A 16917-nucleotide genomic window follows, 5' to 3' on the forward strand; every position below is an offset into this window, starting at 1 on the left:
ATAAGTTCAATTTTTACTTTTGTATGAGCAATATGCATAGTAAAACAAGCATTCGCTTTGAGACCACATGATTTTTAAGCAAATAAAGCATACTTTTAAACATAGGTCTCCATATTCCAGGGAAATCAGAGTAATATTTCAATTCAAGTTTGTAGGATTCTGAGTTATCTTCTTCTTGTCAGAATAACTGAGTAATCTCATTTTATGCTTGCTTACTTGCTTACTACATAGTAGTTATGTAAATATGCATAAGTAACTCACACTCCCTGTCTGTCATTTTTCCCTTTTGAAAAATATGAAACATTAACCTAAATTATAAAGTTAATTTGAGGATTAAATCATAATATTAAATAACTTTTTTTTTTTACTATTTCTGATAATTTTATCGAGTCTCCAAACTGAGAAGATAGGTGAAAGGGATGAACATTGTTAAAAAAATAAGATGCTAAAAATACATATATATGTTCAGTATTTGCAAAAAAGTGTCTCAAAATTAGACCTGCCATCCTTAGCTCATTACTCACTTCTAACTATATGTAGAGAAGACTAATTATTTCAGTGGATTGAGAGACTTAAAAAAAATAAAACTTGTTAGAATCATCAGCATTTTACCTTTCTTTGTTTTCTATGATGGTGGGGAATGTTTCCTAATTTTAGGACTAGCTCAGGGAGTTTCAAAACAGTGGATGAGACAGAAAGGGGTTGTATGCTAGGAAACAAGACTGGCATCTCAACTCCAGACTGATGTTTTCTTTTCTTTTCTTTTCTTTTCTTTTCTTTTCTTTTCTTTTCTTTTCTTTTCTTTTCTTTTCTTTTCTTTTCTTTTCTTTCTTTTCTTTCTTTTCTTTTCTTTTCTTTTCTTTCCTTTCTTCCATTGATTTTTTAAAAATATATTTTTATTGATTTCAGCGAGGAAGGGAGAGGGAGAGAGAGATAGAAACATCAATGGTGAGAGAGAATCATTGATTGGCTACCTCTTGCACTCACCCCACTGGGGATCGAGCCCGCAACCTGGGTATATGCCCTGACCAGGAATCGAACCAGTGACCTCTTAGTTCCTGAGTCAAAGTTTAACCACTGAGCTACACCAGCTGGGCATCTTCTATTGATTTTTTAGGGAAGGTGGAAGAGAGAGGGAAAGACAGAGAGAAACAAAGATGTGAGAGAAACACATCAATTGGTTGCCTCCTGCAAGAACCCTGACCAGGGCCCCGGGGCCAAAGAAGAGCCTGCAACAAAGGTACATGTCCTTGATGGGAATTGAATCTGGGACCCTTTGGTCCGTAGGCCGACACTCTATCCACTGAGCCAAACCGGCTAGGGCTGATGCTTCCTTAACGGACAAATCTTGGCTTGTCTAGACTTGTGTCAAAGAGAAGTATGCTGCGAGGGGTCTTGTGCGCATATGGCCTGTCCCTTGTAGAGTTTGACCAAGGCACATACAGACTTGACTCGCATCTTCTTTTATCTTGAAAACCTCAAGGCTCTAGACTGATTTAGTTGATCTCACCTGTGGTGGGAGAGCGTAGGGACCGTGTTGCAGGAAAGATGCTGTACTGGGGTTCTGTGCTCTAGAGAAGAATCAAAAGCTACGTCTCCAGTGGTTAACTTAAAAGAGAAACACATTAGCAAGGAAATGGTAGTGTTGGAGGTCTCCCAAACAGAGAAACTTTGCCTCCAAAAAGCCACAATGTACCCTATAAAAGAATAAAAATAACATTTGAGTGTATTTCCCACCCTGAGGACATCAATGATAGGTGACAAAAACAACAGTCAGGCTGTACTTTCACTGCCCTCTGTCTCACTTCTCCCCCAGTTTCCCTCCCAGGTGAGCCAGAGATAGCACAGTCAAGTGGGGAGAAGCAGTGGGCAGACAAGAAGTGAGAGTGCATTTTTTCCCCCCTGCTCAGCTGAATTCTCAGGACAGGCAGACTTGAGCCAGAGAAGGGGACATCCTTAAATTGGATAATAGGTAATAACTTGGGGACTGATCTTAGCTGCGGTTTTATTTTGATATTGAAAAATAAGTTTTCTAATATGTGAAAATAATCAAGAATGATTTTGCATCCAAATACACTATCCAGGGGCAAGAAGAAAAGATATGATGGAGATTATTTATAGGGAGGGGTGAGAAAGAAATCCTTTTTTATTTAACTCAGCTTTGTAAAAATATTAATACTTTGTCTTACCAATTATATCTTCAAAATATAACTCAAATCTTCTCTTTTATTTCTATCTCTATTGATATCACCTTAGTCCAGGCTCCATTTCTCACTTAAGTAATTGTAACAGCATCTTCTTTAGTCTTGCCACTCCTATTGTTTCTCCTCTCTATTCATTCTCCACAGAACAGGAAACATGATTTTCTCAGAACATAATTTAGGTCATATTTAGCTTCCTTGCTTAAACATTTTAATGGCTTTTGTATTGCATTATCCAAAATCCAAATTCCTTGCCTCAGCTTACATGTTCTGTCTTCCACCTATTACTCCAGGTGCTTTCTGGTCTACTTCCTTCCTACTTCACTCTGATGCAGACTCTCCAGTCTCCTGTCATCATCTTCTAACTTGAGGTATGTAGTTCCCAGTGACAGCAAGACCTTCCCCTTGCCTCAACCTCTTCAGATAGCTAAGTCATCTTATCTACTTCGCCTCTTCAAAGATGTTTTTTAAATTTTCAATTAGAGTTGATAATTAATATTATTTTATATTAGTTCCAATTGAGAATAGAATAGTGGGTAGACATTTACGTAATTTACAAAGTGATCCCTCCATGAAGTCTGGCACCTATGCAGTGGGCACCATACATAGATATTAATATTATTAAGTATATTCCTTATGCTGTACTTTATATCCCCATGCCTATTTTGTAACTGCCAATTTGTATATCTTTATCCTGTCACCTTTTCCACCCAGTTCCTCAACCCACTCCCATCAGACAACCATCAGTCTGACCTCTATATCTATGAGTCGGTTCTGTTTTATTTGTTTGTTTATTTTGTTCTTCAAAGGCTTTCTTGACTTTCCTACATAAATAGTTTCCTATGAATTTCTTAGTCTCCACTGATTTTCTCCTTAATAGCATTGATTTACAACTCATTACAGTGTTTACTAAAGCACCACTGGTATGTTTAATTTTTAGTGCTCATTTTTTCTCTTAAAAATACTGTGTCCCCAGACCTCAAACAATGTTTGCACAAGGCAGGTGTTCAAATATTTGTAGAATAAATTATTGTTATTATTATTGTTGTCATTCTTATCATCATCATCGTATGGCATTCCTAAAGAGCTCTGAAGTGAAAGCAATCATAAAAAACTTACTATTTACTATTTCTGTCATTATATGCTTGAACTTTTTTTTGTTAATAAGACCCAGGTTTAAAATCATGCTTTGTGTTAATTTAGACACGTTTCAATAATCTAAGCCTTGTTTTCTCATCTATAAAAGAGATTTTAACAATACTTGATCAACAATTGCTGTGAATATTAAATAAAATAAAATATTTAAAGAGCCTGGGGCTTGAAGTTCATATGATACTCTGAAATTATATTTAAAACAGCTCTCTCTTCTCCAAACATATAAAAGAGATTATATACCTAAAATATATGTAGATTATATACCTGTGGTATAATTCCAAGTTAGAAGTATATCTATAATAACAAAAGCGTAATATGCTAATTAGACCGGACATCCTTCTGGATGTCCTTCCAGACCACCTTCCAGACAAAGCTGGGGCTGCGAGGGAAGCCCGGGTCCCGGGTGCCAGAGGGAAGCTGGTTCCGGCAGCCAGGAGAAGGAAAGCCTACTCTTGCATGAATTTCGTGCATCAGGCCTCCAGTATATATATAACTGTGAGTGGGAGTTAAGGGTAACACTGCAGTGGGTATCAAAAGGTGACCAGCAAGAAAGTCCCGGTAAGAAAGATGGCCATGCCATAGAGCCTCACTTTCAGCTATAGGGAACTGAAACTGAGCATCTTGCCTTGGAGCAGCATTGAGGAAATGCTGGCTCATCTTTAAAATGAAACTATAGATTTTTATCCTAATGTCTCAGATATAAAATGAGGAAGCAGGATGCTTATAAAACACAAATGAGTTGTAGAAACTTCAGGTCAAAAATTAATTTTAAAAAGTGGTCTAAATTTAGACAATCCATATGGACTACAAAGCATAAATAAAACATCTTTTAGGGAGTCTTTTCATTCCAGGGTCTCAGGTACAACAGAAAACAACTTTCCTGGTACATATTAAATAATTGATAAGGAACCAGAGATAACAGGGTACAATGAAAGAGATTTTAAAATAAGCATATTTAAAGTTTTCAAAGTGAAAAATTGACTAGGAACTATGAGGGGAAAGGACATCATATAAAAGATCAGACATACCACAAATTCTGTAAAATGGAAAAAAAAATCTGTAAGGAAAATGTAGTCGTTAAATTAAACAGAAGAGCTAGCATATAGACAAATCAAACCAATGAGGAAACATCACCTAAGAGAAAATGAATAAATTGGACATAACATGGAGAACCTGAAGAAATAAAAGCAAGCCTTGAAATTGGGACTTGACCACATAGGCAATTATATTGAATGTGTTAGTCTACTTGTATGTAATTTTCATGGTGTATGAAGGTGATTTAGAACAGTTCTGAAATGTTTTTCTACTATTTAATTTTTCTGATTTATGCTAACCACTTCAAAAATTGTACCTGTAACAAACTTGTACATTGCTATTGTGGAGACTAAAATTGTAGAGACATAAAGGAAATTGGCCTGATCAACTTGAAGTCCCCACTGGTGTCTTTTCAGAGATGTCAATGTCACATTGAGAGGGCTCTGAAAGTATTTGCTCTGAATGGGCACACCAACCAGAGGTAGGAGCAGGGAAAAGGAGCATGTAACTCAAATGAGAAGGCACCTGGAGTGATGTCTGACAAATCCTAATATCCTACAGTTCATTTTATGGGAGGATGATCTTATTAAAATAAGAGTCCCATAAGAAGATACAGAGTTGTATGGGTAGAATCTTCATATAAGACTGAGTTCCTATGGACATTTTATTTGTAGGGTTTGACATAAACATTGAAGAATGTGTCAAATGTTGACAAAAAGAGATAGTAAAACAAAGAAGATATTATGAAAAATAAAGATACCATGAAAAATGATACAGAGACTGAACTAGAAAGAATGGTCAGTGTTCTTCAATTGGTACTGAAGAAAAAGTAGGGAGTTAAACTAGAAAAGTAGGATATATTGCAGAAAGATCATGCAGACAGAAATGGGGAGTGGAACTATGACGAGAAATTGAGGACATAGAAATAAAAATTAAAGACTGACCATAAAACATAGAGTAAGAAAAGTAGACAGCAAAGGATATCTAGAGCTTGTCAAAATGAGGGGAGGGGATGTGAAAAAGAGAGAAAGGGTTAAAGAATTGAATATCTGAAGAATTAAAAGAGAACAGATGTTCAAGGTTTGAGAAGTTATTGTCAAATGCTGAGGAATTGTAAGAAGGAGAAATGAAAGAGTACAAAAAGAGCTTAGGGGAAGGTATTTGGGCAAAAGGATATTATTGACTTAATCATTAGGTGACCTTTATTGATATTTATAGAGTACTCTTTGGAGTGACAGTGGCATTTCAATTTTTTTTAATTAAGTAATTTATTAATTAATGTATTTATTTTATCTTTATTATTGAAAATATTACAGATGTCCACTTTGTTTCTTCTCCCCACCACCACTGACCCCTTCCTCCCAGCACCCGACCCTTCCAAGCCTTTGCCACACTATTGGCTGTGTCCATGGGCGATACATATATGCATATAAATTCCCCAGTTAATCTCTTCTCCCCAGCCCCCCAATCCCACTTTCCCTCTGAAATTCATCAGTCTTTTCATGGTTCTATGTCTCTGGATCTATTTTTTTTTATCAGTTTATTTTGTTCATTAGATTCCACATATAAGTGAGATTGTGTGATACTTGTCTTTTTCTGACTGGCTTATTTTGCTTAGCATAATACTCTTCAGGTCCATCCATGCTGTTGCAAATGGTAAGAGTTCCTTCCTTTTTTACCATCATGTAGTATTCCATTGTGTAAATGTACCACAGTCATCATTCATCAGCTGGTGGGCACTTGAGCTGTTATACTCTCATCAGCTGATGGGCACTTGAACTGTTTCCAAATTTTAGCTATTGTAAATTGGGCTGTTATGTATTTAGGGGTGCATATGTTTTTCTGATTGGTGCTTCAGGTTTCTTAGGATATATTCCTAGAAGTGGCATTTCAGTTGTTGAAGTTGCAGTGGCTATGCTAGTTGTTTATCCCAAGTACACTCCCAGCGTCTTCCTGGGCATATAGCTGCACTTTGCTGTTGTCAACCCTAGAAATTGTAGTTCTTTTATTTTTGTAATTATATTTGGGGGCTTCTTGCTATCGCAGCTTAACTTTAGTCAAAATAAAACAGACATTAATATCTCAAGTGGATTGCTTTAACAGGAACCTAAACTAGGTGACATCAGATTAGTGGTCTGGAAATATGGACCCATAAACATTGGAAAGCTGGTGACCTTTGTTATGTCATCATAGTTGGTAAACTGTTGTCTTTGAGCATCTCTAAAACAGCATAAGGCTGTTGAGCCCGTAACTCTGGGGAAATTGTTGTAAGGAGCTGTAATGTGAATGTATATTGCCTGATTCTTGCTACTTTATGCAACTTATTACAATAGAGAGATAACCTCAGGCAAGGTTTCACTTACTTTCAAAACAAGGAGAAAGGGAAAGTCCAGAAATATGTGTCTTTGAAGGGTAGGAAATTCTAACTCATTTTGCAATCCTCAACAGCAGGAAGATAAAAATGTCTTTCAGAATATTTATCAAATATTTTTAAGTTACCTCCATTAAAATGAGTTAGGGAGAATGGGCACACAGAAGAAAATCTTGTCATATTTAGGAACAATATTCATAAAAGGATACTGTGATTTGTTCTTGACACACTGGTACTGAATGGAAGCAGAGAGACTAGGAGCCTAATCCATTTTTGAAAGAGTAATAACAAAGAAATCACAAGACTGGCCTGCAGAAATCTGATTGTCCCACAAACAATTCTCAGGCTCCTAAGACTGCAACTGCAGAAGTAATTTGTGGAACTATACAATTTTGTAGGAGAACGTGTACTCTTTCTTCAGAGGTAGCCACAGAAGATTGTGGACATAAGCAAGAACATCCTACAAGGAGGCAAAGCCAAGGGCCAAGGAAGACTGAAGACAAGATGCTTTTCCTCACAGATCAGAATGAGTCTAACTAATGAATTTTTTCAACTTTCAACAAAGCCAGCCTTTATCATTTCTGCCCAGGATTTAATCATTATAATGGACTGACTGACTTGTTTCTATTTTTCTGAATGAATTTTTAAATTGTAATTATTTTGCTCTGTCTCTGCCATCACATATTATTCCCATTAACAACTTTACACCCAGGCAAGAGGGCTGCTCTCTTAGGCTCCACACTTTGGCAGGCCCAACTCCTTCCCTCCCTAGCCTCGTTCCAGTGCTCAAGGTGAGATTCCGCAGGTCAGGTGGCTCTATGCCCAGCTGGAACCCATGCTGTACTTCTAAGCCATGCTCCTGATGATACCCAGGACTCCAGAATGCCCCATCCAAACAGCCACACATCGGCTTCCTGGTTTGTCACAGACTTTTTATTTTTATTTTTATTTTTTTTACCCTCCTGAGTATGGCCAATTCCACTGGTGGCCTTCGTTTGAGTCTAAGAACTAGCTAAGGGGCAGCTGGTCATGGGAGGTGTGAATTTAGTTTGGACTTGCTGGCTGAAGTATCATACAATTGACCATAAGAAAAGGATCTGAAGAGAAGAAAAGCCATGGCTAGGGATTAGGAGCATGGAATATTCCTCCCTGTAGTTGCCACATTCTGACATGGCAAAACAAGGAATCTGAGAATAATGAATTTGTCAAAGTAGGCAGAAACTATTGTATTTAACAACCCACTTGCTTGATTTATGATTTATATTTTTAAATATTTAAGTACATGTTATCTAAGCCTCCTATTTTATTTTTGCTCATGAGTCATAAATGTTGGGGCAAACCCAAATGTATCTGTGTAAGGTGAGGGTGGGTATAGAAGGCAAATCATTTTTCTATTCATTTGTAAAGAGCCAGATTGCAGTATCCACAAATTAACATATGGATGGACATGTCTATTAGTCACAGTTTCTGGACTTGGAGCTAATGTGGCAATAGGACAGAACCTTGGGTTTCATCCTTTGGGGAGAAAATGAGTTCAATTTGCTGGGGAAAGAGTGCGCTCAGATGGTGGCCATAGAAAAGAAAGACTTTAGCAGTCTGCTAGTTTTACCTCAAAATACATTCCCCTCTTCTTCTGGGCCCAAGGCTGCACAGCTGTGAACTGCTTTTCTCTTCCTCAGACTTATAGCCATATACAGCTCTGTGCATAAGTTTTTACCAATTAAATATGAACAAAAATGGGCAGTCATTTGGTTAAAAGACGATTTTTTATCTTGGTCTTCCTCTCCTTTACCATTTGCATAACTGAAATGTCCATGTGGTAGAAATGTAACATCAACCATACTGATGAAGACAACATCTGTGGGAATGATGGAGTATGAAATGGGAAGAAAACAAATGCCCCAAAGTGAACCGCGTCCAGCATGGCCAGTGGTGAACCTGAGGAGGGGCAGTGAAGGATTAAAGAAAACAGACAAGAGAATATAGTTGGGGCCTGGTGGATCACTGTTCCTGGATGAGGAAACAGTGACCCTGCCTGTAAGCAGGATCTTTATTTTATAGTCAGATAACACAAAGCAAAACAAGGGAAAGATGTTTACAATGTTCTTGCGAGTTTCAAATCTGCTTCTTTCCTGTTGTTTCCATTCTCTGATCTCTATCAAGCTTTGTTTTGGCAGCACTTGCTACACCTCCCACAGCTCACATCCCTTAGCTACCTAGGACTGCAGGGTCTGACTATAAGGTCAAGCTTACATACAAACATAGCCTTTGGCTATACTTGTGCTGGGAGGGCATTGCCCTCTAAGCTGGGACTTGTATGTGGCTTTGCCACAAGTCAATCTGAGGCTTGATCCTGTCCCAATGCTGTAGCTGCTCTCCACACCAAAGAAACTTCACAAAGCAAAGCTACTGACTTCCTATGCCTTGGGGGCATTTAAGTTGTTCAACTGTATGAGATAATCTTCAATCTAATTTGAGCTGTTGTATTTTTGTTAGCAATTTAATTTTCGTCTATGAGTTTATTGCTTCTTTTTAAAAAGTGAATAGGTAAATAGAGTTATGATAAAAAAGCAACTTAATTATCTTTAGAGTGATTAAGAGACTGATGGATTTTGTGGAAATAATGAATTTATAGCATTGTCTTTTTATCACAGTTTCTCACATGCTTAGGAAGTGAGATATTGATCAGAATTATAAGAGGATGCAGGTTTATAGTCATGAAACCTTATCCTGGATATCTCTTCCAACTGTCAGAAAAATAGAATATAAATAATAATATATAGAAAATATAATATGGCATAAAGTATAGAGAGAGTATAGTTGTATAGATTATAAATATACTATATAGTAAAGAATGTATAGAGTATGTAGCATATAGAATAGGTAGAGAAGCACTATATATTACTCTTTATGTATTCATAAATATATCTTATATATTCATGGATTACTTTGCACACATTCATGGAGAGTATATGTTTTCTGAAATTATTAGAAGATAGAATTTCCATAATTAAAACACACATACACACACACACACACACACACACACAAACAAACACAGAACTTTCCAGGTGTAGTAAAATTAGGTAGAAAATAGTTACTTATATGAAAACATCCAGAAATGTATCAACTCTCTGAATGTGTAAATGAATCTGACATTTGCTAGGAGCTAATGAGATATATGCTTGCTGTCTAACTTGTCAAGCATTCTGCTTTGGAAATGTTAAAATGAGAAGCCTTCTAAATCTGTGTCTTTAAGTGAGACCATGTCAAAAAATAGCAAAATCAGAATCAGATTCCTGTCCTCTAATGGTATCTCATATGAAATAGCAAAGTCTCTACTGTTGCATAGATTTGATTTAGAATCCTGACCCTGTGAATTACTAGTTGTCATCCTAAGCAATTTACTACATTTCTTGGAGCCCTCTGTATGTCAGAACCAACTACAGTTTTGGTCTGTCATTGCCAATGCTGTGACTGTACATACCTTTTCCCCCCACATTCTCTCCAGTTTATTTTGTAACACCTATGTGCTTTTAGAATGCAAAATCCAGAGTCCTAGTTATCCACACAGATTTACACTACTTTGTCTCCTAATGCCTGATAAAGCAGTTTAGTGCATACCCTATACAACCAATTACAGGCAGTGGGTGGCTGCTGGATTCAACTCAATCTTGGATCAGTTCCTTTAAAGAAATATGCTTGAATTTTGGTGTATGTACAGAAATTAGGCTGTTCACATTTTTTAAAAATTGGCCTGTAAATTTTCATTTAATATTTCCACTGTTGTGAACTATTAATGTATTTTCCCATTTGTCAATTATGCCATTTTCTCATTTTAATTTGTTTTTAAGACTTTTTTCTGAAAAATAATTCTTTTTCGTTATGTTGCAAATATTTTCTCCCAGATGCAGCTTAACCTTTAATTTCTCCATGATATATTTGTTAGATAATTTTTATTTTAATGTAGTTGTATTTATTGACCATTTTCGTTAAGATTATCATTGTGTCTTGTTTAAGACATTCTATGTCCCATAGGTGTTATGCTTTCCTGAACATTCTTCTGAAGTTATTAAAAATTTACCTGTCACATTTAACACTTTAATCCACTGAGTTTTTAAATTTTGGCTTTGATTGAGGCGGAGTTTAATAGTACCTAATAGTTTTTCTCTATTCATTAACATATTTTAATTTGTTTAGTGACTTATATTTAAATCTCATAATTATAAATTAAGCTTACATGAATAAACATTTGATCACATTGTTTTGTAGTATTGTACTGTAGTATTTTGTTTTTTATTTGCTAATGTTCCATTTAGAATGTTTTTGTCACCCTGGGCTGTGTGACTAAATTGTTTGGAGCATTGTCCCACGCAACAAAAGGTCACTAGTTTGATTCCCAGTCAGCACACATACCCAGGTTGTGGGTTCAGTCCCAGGGCTGGGCATGTGTGGGAGGCAACTGATCAATGTTTCTCTCTCTCCTTCTGACTTCCTCTCTCTAAAATAAAAATGAAAAAAAAAGAGAAGAATGTTTTCGTCTGTATTTATATGTGAGACTGGCTTCTAATGTTTCAATTTTTTTAAAACTCTTATATTCCAAGATAACATAAATTGAAAACTTTCACAAATTATGAGTATAGAGGTCAATGAAGTTATAGAAAGTGAACACATACATGTATCTTGGGTCAAGAATTATAACACTATGAGCATCTCAGAAGCTTTCCTTATGACTTCTTGAAGTCATTATCTTCAATGGTTTTTAAGATTCTGATTTGCAGCATCAGAGAGTAGTTTTGCATATTTAAAAAATTTAAATCATAGAATATTACAGTAAATTATTTCTAGTTTGATTCCATTGTGATTGAAAAGACTATTTTGCATGATTTCAATCTTTTAAAACTCAGTTACACTTGTTCTGTGGTCTGACATACTAGTATGGTCCATAATGGAGAATATTTCATACAATCACTTGAAAAAAATATGTATTCTGCTGTTGCTGGGTGGACATTATTAGGCCTACTTGGTTTATAATATTGTTCACGTCTTCTATTTTCATTTTTTTTTTCTGACCAGATGATCTATCCTTACTGAAAGTGGTAGGTTGAAGTTTCCAACTATTATTGTAGAACCATCTATTTCTACCTTCAAGTCTGTCTTGTTTGCTTTATATATTTGGGGGCTATCATGTTTAGTGAATATATGTTTATAATTATTATATCTTCTTAATGAATTTATACTTTAACTAATATGTATTATCTTTCTTTCTCTTGTTTTAATTTTTGACTTAAAGTGTCTTTTTTTCTGATATCAATATAGCTACCCCACCTCTCTTTGGTTACCTCTCTTTGTATCTAATGTGAGACTTTTCTAGTTGTATGTTTTTGTTTGTTTGTTTGTTTGTTTGATTTTCAAATCCACTCTGGCTATCGCTTCCCTTTGGATGGAGAGTTTAATACTTTTATACTTCAAATAATTACTGATAAGGATTTATTTCTGCCATTTTGCTGTTTGTTTTATGCATAACATTTAACTTTTAACTTTGTTGTCCCTCAATCTTCCTTTAATGCCTTATTTTGTGTTTAGGTGATTTCTTTTTTGTAGGGAACCATTTTGATTCCCTTCTCATTTTCTTCTATGTATATTTTTGGGATACTTTCTTTGTGGGTAGAGTGGGCATTATATTTAACATCACAATCTAGTTTAAATTGATACCAACTTAATTTCAATAGAGTACAAATACTCTATTCCTAAACAATCCCCCTTTATATTGTTGTCATAAATTACATTTTTATAATTTTGTGCCCAATAAAATAGAAGTGTAACTCTTTTTATGCATTTTTAATTTAAATCATTTAGATAATAAAAAGTAGATTTAAAATGTATAATAATGCTGGCTTTTATATTTGCCCACACATTTACCTTTACTGTACATACTTATTTTTTATATGATTTTAAGTTACTCTCTAGTGTTTTTTCATTTCAGCCTGAAAGACTCCATTTTCAGCCATATAAGACAGGTGTATTAATATCGATTCTCTCAACAATCATATATCTGAAATGTCTTAAATTTACCCTGATTTCTGAAGTACAGTTTGCTGGATATAGAGTTCTTGTTTTCTTCCTTTAGCACTTTAAGTTTTATATCTTACTGCCTTCTAGCCTCCATGGTTTCTGTTGAAAAATACACTGTAGTCTGTTACTATTATTGATGATCACTTGTATGTTGTGAATTACTTCTCTCTTGATGCTTTCAAGATTCTCTGTCTTTATCTTTCAATGTTAATTATAATGTGTCTGGTATGGGTCTCTGTGTTGACCTTTCTTAGAGTCCCTTGATTTTTTTTAAATTTCTTTATTGATTATGGTATCACATAATTGCCCTCATCCCCCCATTCCCATCCCAAACCCCTCCCCATGTATGCCCCCACCCCCCTGTTATCCATGACCACTGGTTAGGCTTATATGCATGCATACAAGTCCTTTGGTTGATCTTTCCCCCTTTCTTCCACCCTCCCCTACCTTCCCTCTGAGGTTTGACAGTCTGATCGATGCTTCCCTGTCTCCAGGTCTGTTTTTGTTCATCAGTTTATGTTGTTCATTATTTCCCCTAGATGCGTAAGATCATGCGATATAAGAAATACACTTATAAGAACTGAAAATGAGACAAGCAATAATGGTTATGGTGACAGGCAAATGAATCAGTCTGTAGTGAGTTTCTTTCTGGGCCAACACTTCTTTTGAGTCCCAATTTCAATGTCAAACAGTTCCTTATGTGTATATGTCAGCAATGATATTTCAGTTCTGGATGGTGGACAAATGGTGGTGATGCAGGTCCGACTGTCTCTGGTTTGGTCCTGGGCAACCTTCAGTGATGCACAGCTGCTGTCTGCTAGTATGGCAAGGCATTATCAGCGTCTTCCATCTCTGGGCTGTTTCTCTTCTGTCTTCATGGCTGGAGCAGTCCTGTCAATTCCTCTCTGTTGCAGGAATCCACATGGTCTTGGAGTTGTTTTCTGAAAATATACAAACATATTCTCGACCAAAAGTTAATAAAGGAATATTTTCTATAAATTTGACTTGGGATCCTTTTTCATTTTTTGCCCAAATGATTTTCCTCTGGCTTGTTTTGACACCATGTGTGTTTTTTATGGGTGTCTTGCTGTTAGCATTATAAATGAAAGTTAATTTTCTGAGGGAGGTCTCCTGCCCCTATGGCTGCTTCGCTTCCCATGCACAGCTCAAATCGGGACCCAGGTAACAGACAGAGACTTGGCCGACAGCAGCTGCACTCTCACTGCAACAAGACTGGTTTGAGATGTCTTGTACCCATGGTGTGAGGAAGTGGGTTTTGATATCTAAATCCAGCCTAGTACCAGGAATGCTCAGGGCTTACTCAAGAAGGCAAATAATCCTTTCCACTAATATACACAGGGTAAAATAAGATTGTTGTTAGAGTGTTGAGTTTGACAGTAGAATAGTAGTCAAGTTTTCAGAGTAATTTAAATTGGCTAATTGAAATAAGTGAATATTCTAGAAAAATTGATTGTACTGTACAAAAAGCTGTTCCTAAAGTGTTAACAAAAATTTTTATTGGCAGTTCATCTCATGGTAAAATTGCATAACATGTAATGAACCTAAAGCAGTCATATTTTAGCTCAAAAAATTAAAATTTAAAAGCTATCAAGACTACATTATAAAATTTCCAAAAGCCTCCTAATATTTAAATAATAAAAGGGGGGATAGTAGAAGAATATCATGTAAGGAAAACTATACTGTAAGTAAATTACATCCCTTGATCTTTTTAATTGTGTAAAAACTCATGTTTTTTTCAAATTTGAGAATTTTTTAGCCATTACTGTTCATATATTTTTCTGCTTCTTTCTCTTTTCCTTCTGACAATTCCATTATGCATACATAGACCTATTTAGTGGTATCCCATCATATTTAGGCTTTATTCACTTTTTTTCTTTCTGTGTTCAGACTCCATGATTTCAATTTTTCTATCTTTAAGTTCTTGATTAATATTTTTCAATAAAAATACTAAATATTCTGGAAAAAAAAGAGAAAGCATTGATATAGATATACACAACAGCCTTGATGTACCTGAAGAAAAATATACCTCTTGTAAAAAAGCTAATCTCAGAAAGGACACACACTATATGAACCTATTTTTTTTAACTTTCATGAAATAACATACTTATAGAGATTTAGAACAGATTATAGAATAGTGGTTGCCAGATTTGATAGATTGGGGACAAAGGGATAGGTGTAGCTATAGAGTTAGCATAAAACTACACATATGATAAAACTGCATAGAGCTACAGAAACACACAAACATATTAGTGCAATTATATTTGAATAAATTCTGTGGGTTATATCAATGTCAGTTTACTGGTTGTAATATTGTGCTATAGTTATGCAATATATTAATAGCAAAGGGAGATGGGTGAAGACTGTGAAGTAAATGTGTACATTTCTTTGCAATATCCTCTGAATACATATTATTTCAAAATAAAACTTAAAAAATACAAATTTGAACCCATTATTTTATTTATTTTAACAGAATAAGACATAGAAACAAATGTCTAAAATTTCCTAAATGTTAAAAGTGATTAGTTCTATCTGGTTAATGAGAATATTAATATAAAATTATTATTCTTTTTCACTCTTTAAAAAATTATTTTAGATAAAGTGAGAAAGAGAGGGAGAGAGAGAGAGAGAGAGAGAGAGAGAGAGAGAGAGAGAGAGAGAGAGAGAGAGAACATCAATCGGTTGCCTCCTGTACACAATTCTACCTACCAGGGAACAAACCTGCAACCTGGGCATTGCCCTCGCCAGGAATCAAACCTATAACCCTTTGGTGCTCAACAGACTGAGTCACATATCCAGGGTCATTATTATTTTTTAAAGTAAAAGCAGAGAGAATTTTTAGTTTACTTTTTTCTTCAGGAAACAGCTATGTTATGCTGTTCTTTAAAAGTGGTTATTAAACAACAAAAAAAGGAATTGGAAATTTATATTGAATAGATCATAAATTCATTCTATAAATATATTCAGAGTCAAGCCACAGTGAATCACAGTGTGATTCCTAACAGGTCTAATTCATTAAAATTCTTATTCATTGTGAAAAACCCTATGTATACATAATTTATTAGTTACAAGAAAGATAGAAAAAAAATTATAATGGATTGACTCATGAGATTATGGAGGTTGACAAGTTCCCAGGTGAGTCAGTAAGCTAAAGGTGAGCCAATAAGCTAAATACCCAAGGGAGCTAATAAAATCCAGTCCAAAGGCCATTAGAAGGAACCAATATTTCAATATGAGTTTGAAGAAGGAAAAAACAAACAAACATGTCATGATTCTGATATAGTCAGGCAGGAGGAATTTCATATCACTCAAGAGAAGGTCAACTTTTTTGTTGTATTTGACCCTTCAAGTGATTGAATGAGACATAGTACTCGTATTAGGGAGGGCAATCTGATTGACTCAATCTGTTGATTTAGAAGTTAATCTCATGAATAGAAACACCTAGAATAATGTTTGACCAAATATCTGGGCACCCTGTGGTCCAGGCAATTTAACACATAAACTTACCCATCTATCACAAAAGACCACAGATAGCCAAAGCCATCTTGAAGGGGAAAAAAGAAAGCTTCTTCACAGAAAAGGAAGCATTAAAATTTAAAGAAAATCTATGGAATGAGAGAAAATATTTGCAAAACATATGTCTGATAAATGGGTTAATACCCAAATGTAAGGGGTTAATATAAGAATCTCATATAACTTAATAGCAAGAAACCCCCAGATAACTCAATTAGAAAATAATTTAATGACTTGAATAGATGTTTCTCAAATAAAAACAATAGACCACCCTAGCATGTTTATCTCAGTGGTTAGAGCATTGACCCATGGACTGAAGGATCATGGGTTCAATTCCATTCCAGGGCATGTACCTTGGTTGCAGGCTTGATCCCTGCCCCAGAAAGGGGAACATGCGGGAGGCAATCATTCGATGTGTCTTTCTCACATCCATGTTTCTTTCTGTCTCTCCCCTTCCAATCTGCTCTTTTTAAAAAATAATGGACAACATAAACTGATGAACAAAAACAGATCCAGAGACAGAGAAGCATTGATCAAATGCTCAAACCT

The sequence above is a fragment of the Cnephaeus nilssonii genome (genome assembly GCF_951640355.1).
Source record: "Cnephaeus nilssonii genome assembly, chromosome: 8".
NCBI classification, from domain to species: domain Eukaryota; kingdom Metazoa; phylum Chordata; class Mammalia; order Chiroptera; family Vespertilionidae; genus Cnephaeus; species Cnephaeus nilssonii.